The sequence below is a fragment of the Bos grunniens genome, chromosome 24, assembly GCF_055505025.1.
Source record: "Bos grunniens cultivar Pamir isolate PY7600 chromosome 24, Bosgru_T2T1.0, whole genome shotgun sequence".
Taxonomy (NCBI): domain Eukaryota; kingdom Metazoa; phylum Chordata; class Mammalia; order Artiodactyla; family Bovidae; genus Bos; species Bos grunniens.
The window spans coordinates 33808819-33821033 of record NC_141188.1 but is presented as its reverse complement, the minus strand read 5'-3'; positions in this window follow the sequence as shown (position 1 = coordinate 33821033).

Sequence of the window (12215 nt, the reverse complement as noted above, 5' to 3'; positions counted from 1 at the left end):
TGACAGAATATGGTCCATTGGAGAAGGGAAGGCACTTCAGAATACACTTCAGTATTCTTGCCTTGAGAACTCCATGAACAGTATGAAAAAGCGAAATGATAGAATACTGAAAGAGGAACTCCCGAGGTCAGTAGGTGCCCAATATGCTACTGGAGATCAGTGGAGAAATAACTTCGGAAAGAATGAAGGGATGGAGCCAAAGCAAAAACAATACCCAGTTGTGGATGTGACTGGTGATAGAATCAAGGTCCGATGCTGTAAAGAGCAATATTGCATAGGAACCTGGAATGTGAGGTCCATGAATCAAGGCAAATTGGAAGTGGTCAAACAGGAGATGGCAAGAGTGAACGTCAACATTCTAGGAATCAGCGAACTAAAATGGACTGGAATGGGTGAATTTAACTCAGATGACCATTGTATCTACTACTGCGGGCAGGAATCCCTCAGAAGAAATGGAGTAGCCATTATGGTCAACAAAAGAGTTCGAAATGCAGTACTTGGATGCAATCTCAAAAACGACAGAATGATCTCTGTTCGTTTCCAAGGCAAACCATTCAATATCACAGTAATCCAGGTCTATGCCCCTACCAGTAACACTGAAGAAGCGGAAGTTGAATGGTTCTATGAAGACCTACAAGACCTTTTAGAACTAACACCCAAAAAAGATGTCCTTTTCATTATAGGGGACTGGAATGCCAAAGTAGGAAGTCAAGAAACACCTGGAGTAACAGGCAAATTTGGCCTTGAAATACGGAATGAAGCAGGGGAAAGACTCATAGAGTTTTGCCAAGAAAATGCACTGGTCATCTAGTAGTTAACATCTTCATTTAGATACTGTTATATGTATCCCTTGAGGCAGAACCAGGACCCTGCCTGCAAGGCTGTATTATTGTTTCTTGATTGCTCCTCTCTTGTCTCTGCATGGCCTCCCTTTTCTGATTAGCAACCTGCTCTTTGGAACTCAGGGAAGCTCATAGAAGCTGAAGCCTAATCCCTACAAAGAAGAAATGAGGAACACAAAAAGGTTTCCATGCCTAGGAACCCTATAGGTCTTGCTCGGTTTCAGTCTCCAACGTCTTCCACTTCCTTCAGCCAACAAGAGACTAGGGCTTTCCTCACACTTAGTTGGTAAAGAATCTGCCTGCAATGCAGGAGATCCAGGTTTCATTCCTGGGTTGGGAAGATCATCTAGAGAAGGAAATGGCAACCCATTCCAGTGTTCTTGTCTGGAGAATCCCATGGACAGAGGAACCTGGCAGGCTACAGTCTATGGGATCACAAGAGTTGGACATGAGTTAGCAACTAAACCACCAACAAGAGACTAAAACCATCACCATGCAGGGACTTTCTAGCAGGCTTACATTTAGGGATGAAGAGAAAGTACAAAAACCAAGCTCTTTTCTTCCTGAGACTATTTTTCATTTTCTTTATAGCTTTTTCCTTCTTTTATTCTTTTTCACATATTGATTTTTTTGGTCTCCTTTTTTCTTAAGTTAAGCTGCCATAAGTTTTCTGTATGCTTCTCAGTTTGTGTATTTAATTCCCTTTGCATTTCTAAAGGAGTACTTGCTAAAGCTTTCTTATTGTTTAATGATACCATGTTTTATAGCTCCCACAGCTCTGTCTAGTTGCCTCTGACTTACGTCCCTCAACTTGGTGGAAAGCTTTTGAAAGATCACACAGAAGACACAACAACCGAAAACATTTACCATCCATGAGTACCCAGGAAGGAGCCCACTGTGAGGTGAAGGAAACACAGCTCCTCATTCTTTAGGAGGCCTCTCCCCAGGCTGTTCTCCATCCAGCTTCTTGATATGTTTTCCTGAGCTACTTCTTTATTTCTCCATCATTCATCCAGTTCTGGGAAAACACTAAGGCAAGGGTGCAATAAAGGATTAACTCAGCAGATCTGGGTTGTCCAAACGCTTCCTATTTCAAAGAAAAGTTTGGAAATAACCTCTAAGATTTTGGAATATCTTGGCCATTTAAGTGTTTTTGTTTACTTGGGGCCTAGGCAAAGCCAGATAGTCTGTGTTAACAGTGTGATTCATGGTATGAATCTTGGGCCATGTGGTATCAGTGTGATCTCTGAAAGGGTTGGAGACTGAGTAATGAAGGTCAACTATGTGGATGCTAAATGCCCATATGATCAATCCCCCAGAACACCTTGGACACCAAAGCCCAGGTGAGTTTCTCTGGTTGGCAATAGTTTATGCGTGTTGCTATTCATCATTGCTAAAATTATGCACTATCCATCTGACTTCACTGGGAGAGGACACTGGAAGTTTGTGCCTGGTCTCTCCTGGACTCTCCCCTTTGCTGATACTACTCTGTATCCTGTTGCTGAATTAAACTGTGACTGTGAGTACAGCATCTTTACTGCATTGTGAGCCCTTCTAGCAAATCGCAGAACATGAAGGTGGTCTTGGTGAGCCCTGACAACAGAAAGGCAGACCAGCCAATCCTTCTGGTTCTTCCTTGAGATCTCCTCTCCTGGGGTGAGGTATTGAGAGCCTGACTAGGGTTGGGGACTCACTTGTGGCTTACAGTATTGGGTCAACATTGAAAAGAGATCAGATGGTAAATATTTCAGGCTTTGCATGTCATTTGGTCTCTTGCAACAGGGTTAAAACCTGCATAATATATTTTATTAATAAAGTTTTATCTACTCTTTGGAACATCCACTCATTAACTACATCATAAACTCTAGCACTCTAGTAGCATCAACTCACATATCCTACTCACTCTATGAGGGTATTCTGAGCACCCTTACATCTTTAGTTAGGCCAATTTTGTCCCTTGGTGTCTATCCATTAACAGGTTTGTGTCCATGGTGGTACTGGGTAAGGGGTGGCATATATCTTCTGGGTGGCTCAGTTCCAGGACATGAATCTAAAGTATGATATAGCTGGACACGGCATTCAGGTTCAAAAGCCCTACATGGGAGCCCCTAATGTAACCAATGAGACAGAACCCGTTCCTTCTTGTCTACAAAATGAGTCCTTAGCTGCCATCTAAGAAAGGTAAAGGTTGGAAAGAGTAAAGGTTGCTATTACGCTTTGCTGGAGAAAAGCTCTTGGGATTATAACTGTGTTGTTAGTGCCCAGCCTGTTATCTCCTTTGACCTCACTGCTGTGGCTCATCCCTGCTGACCTCCCACCTGCCAGTATCTGCATTTCCTTGCTGATGGCTTTTTCTGGTGGCCTGATACTGCTCTGCATATGTACCTCAGGCTGGAAATACCAGAAAATTGATGCCATCTTCAAACTCTAGCAATCTTTATCCAGTGATTTCTGGCTCCTTTACAACTATGGGAATAACTCTGAGAAGTGCATTCTACACTGGCTTCCAGAGTGTCCCAGGAGGATTAAGATTTCATTAGTCAAAGTGTAACTTCAATGCACCCTTCTTGGCTTGCTTCCTTTTCCCACTCTTCTCCTAGTACTCTGGAATCAGCTCTCAAATAAACTTCTTGTATAGATCTTTGTCTCAGGATCTGCTTCTGGATTACATAAATTAAGACACCTGGGGGGGGCGGGGAGACACCTGTTGGCTTGTCTGGTGTTCCTTACTTGCCTTGGGCTTCTCTTCTGTTTTGTTGATTCTGAATCAACACTGATCCTTGATGCAGGTTTAGGTAGCTCTTTACTGTAAACTTTCAGTAGAGTCTGACCAGTACTGTGGATGAAGACTGGCTGGGGTTTTATGGATGGGTCCTGTGACAGCTTTTTTGGGCCCACAGTGAGTGAGGATGTAAGGCTTTAGCAGTGTTCCAAGTGAATGCTCTCTCAGACCTACTTTACATTTTCCTTTTAGCTCATTCTTCATGTCTTTCTTCTTTCATCACTCCCATTTCTTACCAAAGCCCTTTCCCCACTATTTCCTGGGATTTCCCCGCACCCCACAGATAAGGTCAAGTCCCAGTAGTTTCTTGTATCTTGCAGTTTTTGACAGACTCAAGTTTCCACTGTGTATTATTTAGGCGGCCTGCTTTCTCCTGGGTGAGAGATGTGAGCTGTCATCCTAGGAGAGAGTGTGTATGTGTGTATGTATGTGGCGTGGGGGTGGGGAGGTGAAGGGGAGATGAGGGTGAGAAATTATGGCTGTTATGCCTTTTTTTTCTAAAGCATCTGGAATCTAACTGCATTAATGGTGACAGCTAGATAGGGTTCAATCACTAAGGAAGACTCACAGAACCAAAATGAAAATGCTTACAAATCCGTGGTTTATTGCAGGAAGGGTATCTGATACAGCATCAGCATAGAGGAAAGATAAACATCACCACCCAAGGCTGCTTTACAAAGAGGGTCTGGAGAAGTCAGGCTGAGCTCCAGATGTCCTCTCTTTGTAAGGGCCACACATGTGTGCTTCTTCCCTAGGACCAACTGACTTTGAGCACCTTGAACCTAGGGAGCCAGAATGGGAGTCTCAGCCAGGGTTTCTTATTCCCTGCTGGTTACATAGGCATATTCTTGCTTCATAATCAGCCCAACAGCACAGCTTCCTGAGACGTGAAGAGCAGATGCAAATCACCAGTCTCACTGTTACTGATCAACAATGCTGAAAGCTGGAACAGACTGGCTGCTGCTGCTGTGTCACTTCAGTCGTGTCCGACTCTGTGCGACCCCATAGATGGCAGCCCACCAGGCTCTGCCGTCCCTGGGATTCTCCAGGCAAGAACACTGGAGTTGGGTGCCATTACCTTCTCCAATGCATGAAAGTGAAAAGTGAAAGCGAAGTCACTCAGTCATGTCCGACACTTCGAGACCCCATGGACTGCAGCTTACCAGGCTCCTCCGCCCATGGGATTTTCCAGGCAAGAGTACTGGAGTGGGGTGCCATTGCCTTCTCCAACAGACTGGCTGGGAACTCCTCAAACTCATGGTCCCAAAGCAGCTCCATTAACTAGCACATTCCATGTCTTGATCTGGCTAATTCCAGGTCTTCTGGAACTGGAACTTCCCCTCACAGCATGGTCTAGCTCCCTGACCTATGAGCAAGCCCTTTTTAGACCTAATGATAACTCTTGGTTTGACAGTAATTACTTGCCTTAAAGCATGACATAATCACCGCTGCCTCCACCACCAAGTCTCTTCAGTCGTGTCCGACTCTGTGCGACCCCGTAAACGGCAGCCCACCAGGCTCCCCCGTCCCTGGGATTCTCCAGGCAAGAACACTGGAGTGGGTGACATAATCACAGAGACAATCAAAATTCACCAAATTGCAAACATCTGTAATAAGTAACAAGGGTTTGGTATGGATTTAAACAGATGAACAATCCAATAATATTAGTACAGACTAGCACAAACCTCCTCATATTTTGAACTAACTTTATAATACTTTTGTCTTCCTGACTTACAGTTATCAGCACTTAATGTATATATCCATTAGATGAGAGAGATTAAGCCATTTCTCCTCCATAGGAAGAACATCATGAGGGGGTTTTAATATAATCCCATAATACATGAGATCAACCTTGGTAATGCCATTAATTGTATTAGCTTCTACAATATTAAATTTATCTATGATTTGTGTATTATGCCACACAGAAGTGTCATGGATACACAGTACAATATAAATCAGATATAATTACATATCATTATTTTGTTCATTCCAACAAAATCTACCTGTTTGCAGAGAGGTGTAGGTTAGAGACCATGTGTGTCTCTGTTATTTCAGGACTCCAAACCTCTTGAAAAGACAGTCAAATTCCTTTTCTGTGTCAGAGAGACAGTGGTTCTTAGTGAGATGTTCCACAACTGGGAATAACTCTTCTCTATGGGGAGCCCTCTAGTCCTGTTTAAAGTTTTGTCCAATACCTGCTAGTAATGTTACAGGAAAGGAACGGTTCGCCATCATGACACTAAAGCTGCTAAAGAGCACTTTGAGAGGTAACATTCTCCAGTTACAAATTACCACAGACTGTAGAGCCCACAGGTCTCCCACGCAGTGAGAATCTCTGGTTATTGGGCCTCAGACTCCATTTGAGTTATGACAGCGAGGAGCCCAGATGTGGTGATATATAAGCCTGTTTCCGCTGCTAAGTTTAGGCAGATTATCACAGTGTCTGTGCTGGTTGAAAAGCCCATTTTCCCAGTGCTGTGTTACCATCCAGTTGCCATCCTTATCTTTCCTCCTGGAGGAAAATGCCTTGGAGGTTCCCCATTTATTCCAGAAGTCTTTTTTTTTTTTCCTTCAAAATATCTTTCCTTATTAAAAGTGAATCCCTCTTCATCAATTACTCCTAGACTAGCTCCTAATTCTCCTAAGGTTCTCTTTTTTCAAGCAGGCAAAAGCTGTTTGATCCACCAGACCTACTATTGACATTTAGAGTATTAGCTTCTCACAATTAGGGCTTCCCTGATGGCTCAGCAGTAAAGAATCTGCCTGCAATGCAGGAGACATAGGGACTTGGGTTCGATTCCTGGGTGAGGAAGATTTCCTGGAGGAGGAAATGGCAACCCACTCCAATATTCTTGCCTGAAAAATCCCATGGACAGAGGAACCTGGTGGGCTACAGCCCAAAGGGTCGCAAGGAGTTGGACACGGCTGAGGAAAAGTTTTCTTACAATTAGGAAATACACCTGGCACCTGATCACATTGACCCCCCTCCCCTTAGGCTATAAGATACTGCAAGTACTTGTGACTGCTAAATGGACTTTGGTTTGGATATGACATAGAGCTTCCCACAGCCATCCACACAGACTTTCAGGCTTTTCATTCTCAGGAGGGTGGGCCTACCAAGTGGTACTCAATTCTTTTCCTTTCTCAGTGACCCAAGTGTCTCCATTGTTCCTCTGCCTCTTCATGGCTTTTCACCCACAGTGCTGGGCAAGAAGCTATTTTCACACACAATGCTTTGACAGATGGAACATTTAGGAGATGAACTTCTACTCCTGTATTCCAGAAGATGAACTTCTATTCTCATATTCCTTAAATCTTCACCATCAAAATTAATGGGCATGCCATTGTTCATCTAGATTATAGTTAATCAGTGTGGATACATATTCCCTTTATTTTCTTCCTAACTCAGGTCTTCCATAATAGCTCTATCCTACGAAATAGGAACCAAAAGGCATAGCCACCTTCGTATTGTTCATACGGTTACCGTCAGACCTTTCGTTCATCCATCATGAGGACACAGACCGCTCTCACAAGTGTATATATGTATGTTCACTGGGTTGGCTATTCTGCTTACTTCTTGATTATTCAAAAGAGAAGATTTTGATAAATGAGTCCTTCACCCCAAGGGCTTCTGAGTTAAAACTAAGAGAATAATATTCTCTTGCTCTATGCTTCTCTTAAGGCACCAAAATTTATTAGACTTTGCCTTTTGTAACACCTATTGATTAGCTAACTTCCCCTTAGCAATAATTTCAATTTTCTTCCACTTATCACTACTTTGATCCAAACATTTCTCCCTAATGAAGGTCCCTCTGGTTAAGTCACTGGGTTGGTCTATATGGCTGGCCCAAGATGTGATAATCCTAAACAATAAGGTCCTACAGTAGAGCATAGTGAACTACATTCAATACTCTGTGATAAACCATAATGGAAAAGAATATGAAAAAGATATAACTTTATATATATATATATATATATTTGTATATATCTGTATCTTTTTGTATCTGTATATATATCTGTATCTGTAACTTTTATATATATATCCGTGTATAACAGTCACATTGCTATACAGAAGAAATTAAACATAACACTAAATCAACTATAAGTGCATACCAAGTTGCTTCAGTAGCATCCAACTCTTGGGATTCTTAATGGTAGCGCTAGTTTTAGGGATTAACCACTGAGAGAAAATTTTGATGACGTAGGGAAGACTTGTTTGTAAATTCCTGTAAAAGATAAACCCTTTCTCCTTAATTTCACCACAAAAGTGTAATCATCTATCTCACAGAAGCCTATTTTTAATTCCCCTCACCTTATGTTGCAAAACACAGCGCTGGAGGTTTGTATATCAGTCCTCTGGTTCTTTGTCATGGCCATCTTCTTAAGTAAGTGTGTTTGTTATCCATGCCAATTTTCTATTAACCTGTGCTTAGTCCTTCAGTCATGTCTCATTCTGTGAGACCCCATGGACTATAGCCTGCTGGGTTCCCCTGTCCATGGGATTCTTCAGGCAAGAATACTGGAGTGGGCAGCCAGTCCCTTCTCCAGGGGATCTTCCCAACCCAAGGATCGAACCTGGGTCTCCTTCATTGCAGGTGGATTCTTCACCTTTGGAGGCACCAGAGAATCCCCTCTATTAACCTACTACTTTTGGATGGATAAGTAAAATAAGTCAATGGTATGTGATATTATTTTCCTTATTGTTGCCTGCATGGGCAGTGAATGGAGGACCTTGATATCAAGAGATGTCACTGGAAGGCTAAATTCATTCTAAGTTTCTACCAAGTGTGAGGTAAGAGGAATGGGAAGAACCAGTTTGCTTCTTCCTTCATCAGTCTTTTTCCTTTGGAAAACTATATATATTCGAAACACATGTAGATTCTGAAGTATATATCCTTTTTTATTACCCAGATCATACTCTTGGTTTTTGAAGCGGTTACCTAATGAGTACATATGAAGTAGAATTGTCCAATAAGGAAGCTCCAGGCTCAGCTTATGGTTACCAAGTGAGAAAAAAAGTTCTTTTTTTCCCTTCCATTGAAATTATAAGAAAAGGGAAATGTAGCCAGTTCTTCACTTTAGTAAATTTAGAAGCACTGCAAATGAAATTAACATATTATAGTGGGGTAGAATATATTAATACAAATTTCTTTATACTTTAACATGTCATATAGAATATATGAAGTATTTTAGTGTAAAATTTGAACATATAGTTTCATTTATAAAATACAAAAATGGGCATAATTAATTTATGATTATAAATGTCAGGACAGTTTTACCCACAAGGGTTGACTGACTAGGTAAGGGAATTTTTGAGGTGCTTAACTCCAATACTTTGACCACCTCATGCGAAGAGTTGACTCATTGGAAAAGACTCTGATGCTGGGAGGGATTGGGGGCAGGAGGAGAAGGGGACGACAGAGGATGAGATGGCTGGATGTTATCACCAACTCGATGGACATGAATTTGAGTGAACTCCGGGAGTTGGTGATGGACAGGGAGGTCTAGAGTGCTCCGATTCATGGGGTCGCAAAGAGTCGGACACGACTGAGTGACTGAACTGACCTGACCTGAACTGTTTCTTTTTAAAAAAATTTCTCCTTTATTTATTTAGGTCATGCCATGTGGGATCTTTGTTCCCTAACCAGGGATGGAATCCAAGCTCCCTGCATTGGAAGCGTGTAGTCTCAACCACTGGACCACCCAGGCTCAACCACCAGAGAAGTTCCCAAGGTGCTTTATTTCCTGCCCGGGGTAGTAGTTCCAGGGGTATGTTCGATTTGTAAAAATTAATCAGTTACACATCTATGATGTGTGTACTTTATACGGTTGTGATTTATGTACTTCTGTTGTATATATCATACTTAGACAAAAAAATAATAAGACAAAATGAAACAAAATGCAGCCTTAGCCCTTAGCAACTTACTTCTATTTAGAGGAAACAAGCAAGAAAACTTCCATTTCTCTTGTTCTTCATTCCTTTGTATAGATTCCTATTTCCATTTGGATCTACTTTCCTCTGCCTGAAGAACTTCCTTTCACATTTCTTGCAGTGCTAGTTTCCTGATGGTGAATCCTTTCAGCTTTTATACATCCGAAAAATTCTTTATTTCAACTTTTTTTTTGAAAGTTATTTTTATTAGGTACAGAATTCTAAGTTGATGTTTTTTTTTTCAACCCTTGAAAGATGTTGGCTAATATCTTCTTGCTTGCATTGTTTCTGATGAGAAATCTGCTGCCATCCATATATTTTTAAATTTTGTATGCAATTTTCCTCCTCTGGCTGCTCTTAAGACTTTTTCTTAAAACACCGGTTTTTAAGGGTTTGATTTGATGTGCTTTGTGCAGTTTTCACCAAGTTTCTTGTGTTTAAACTTCACTGTACTTCTCGGCTTATAGTTTTCATCAAATGATGAAAGCTTTTGGCCATGATTTCCGCAGTTTTTCCCCTTATGTTCCCTCCTCTCTACCTTCCTGCAGGGACTTCTGTAGGTATATATTAAGTCACTTGAAGTTGTTCTACAGTGTAGTAAAGCTCTGTTAAATTAAAACAATTCTCCTTTATGTCCAATTTTCACTTTGAGTAGTTTATATTGCTCTGTGTTCCTGTTCACGATCCTTTCTTCCACAATTTCTGATCTGTCATTAATCTTTTCTAATGTATTTTTAGTTCATACATTTTAGTTTTCATTTCTAGATGTTTAATTTGGGTCTTTTAAAAATATCTTTTTTATCTATGTGTTTAGTCACTCAGTTGTGTCTGACTTATTGCAACCCCATGGACTGTAGCCCACCAGACTCCTCTGTCCATGGGGATTCTCCAGGCAAGAATACTGGAGTGGGTTGCCATGCCCTCTTCCAGGGAACCTTCCCAACCCAGGAATTGAACCAGGGTCTCCTGCTTTGCAGATTCTTTCCAGGTGAGCTACCAGGGAATCCCTTTATATCTGTTATCAGTTCAGTCGCTCAGTCATGTCCGACTCTTTATGAACCCATGGACTGCGGCACACCAGACTTCCCTATCTATCACCAACTCCCAGAGCTTGCTCAAACTCATGTCCACTGAGTCAGTGATGCCATCCAACCATCTCATCCTCTGTTGCCCCCTTCTCCTCCTGCCTTCAATCTTTCCCAACATCAGGGTCTTTTCCAATGAGTCAGTTCTTCGCATCAGATGTCCAAAGTATTGGAGTTTCAGCATCAGTCCTCCCAATGAATATTCAGGGTTGATTTCCTATAGGATGAACTGGTTTGATCTCCTTGCAGTCCAAATGACTCTCAAGAGTCTTCTCCAACACCACAGTTCAAAAGCATCAACTCTTTGGCACTTAGCTTTCTCTATAGTCCAACTCTCACATCCATACATGACTACTGGAAAAACCATAGCTTTGACTATATGGACCTTTGTTGGCAAAGTAATGTCTCTGCTTTTTAATATGCTGTCTACATTGTTCATAGCTTTTCTTCCAAGGAGCAAGCATCTTTTAATTTCATGGCTGCAGTCACTATCTGCAGTAATTCTGGAGGCCAAGAAAATAAAGTCTGTCACTGTTTCCATTCTTTCCCCATCTCTTTGCCATGAAGTGATGGGACCAGATGTCATGATCTTAGTTTTCTCAGTGTTGAATTTTAAGCCAGCTTTTTCACTCTCCTCTTTCACTTTCATCAAGAGGCTCTTTAATTCCTCTTCACTTTCTGCCATAGGGGTGGTATCATCTGCATATCTGAGGTTATTGATATTTCTCCCAGCAATCTTGATTCCAGCTTGTGCTTCATCTAGCCTGGCATTTTGCATGATGTACTCTGCATAGAAGTTAAATAAGCAGGGTGACAATATACAGCCTTGACGGACTCCTTTCCCAGTTTGGAACCAGTCTGTTGTTCCACATCTGGTTCTAACTGTTGCTTCTTGACCTTCATACAGATTTCTCTGGAGGCAAATAAGGTGGTCTGGTATTCCCATCTCCTGAAGAATTTTCCACAGTTTGTTGTGACCCACACAGTCAAAAGCTTTAGCATAGTCAATGAAGCAGAAATAGATGTTTTTCTGGAATTCTCTTGCTTTTTCTATGATCTAGTGGATGTTGGCAATTTGATCTCTGATTGCTCTGCCTTTTCTAAATCCAGTTTGAACAACTGGAAGTTCTTGGTTCATGTACTATTGAAGCCTGGCTTAGAGAATTTTCAGCATTACTTTGCTAGTGTGTGAGATGAGTGTAATTCTGTGGTAGTTTGAACATTCTTTGACATTGCCTTTCTTTGGGATTGGAATGAAAACTGACCTTTTATAATCCTGTGGCCGCTGCTGAGTTTGCCAAGTTTGCTGGCATTTTAAGTGCAGCCCTTTCACAGCATCATCTTTTAAGATTTGAAATAGCTCAACTGGAATTCTGTCACCTCCACTAGCTTTGTTCTTAGTGATGTTTCCTAAGGCCCACTTGACTTCACACTCCAGGATGTTTGGCTCTAGGTGAGTGATCACACCATTGTGGTTATCTGGGTCACAAAGATCTTTTTTGTACAGTTCTTTGTGTATTCTTGCCACCTCTTCTTAATATCTTCTGCTTCTGTTAGGTCCATGACATTTCTGT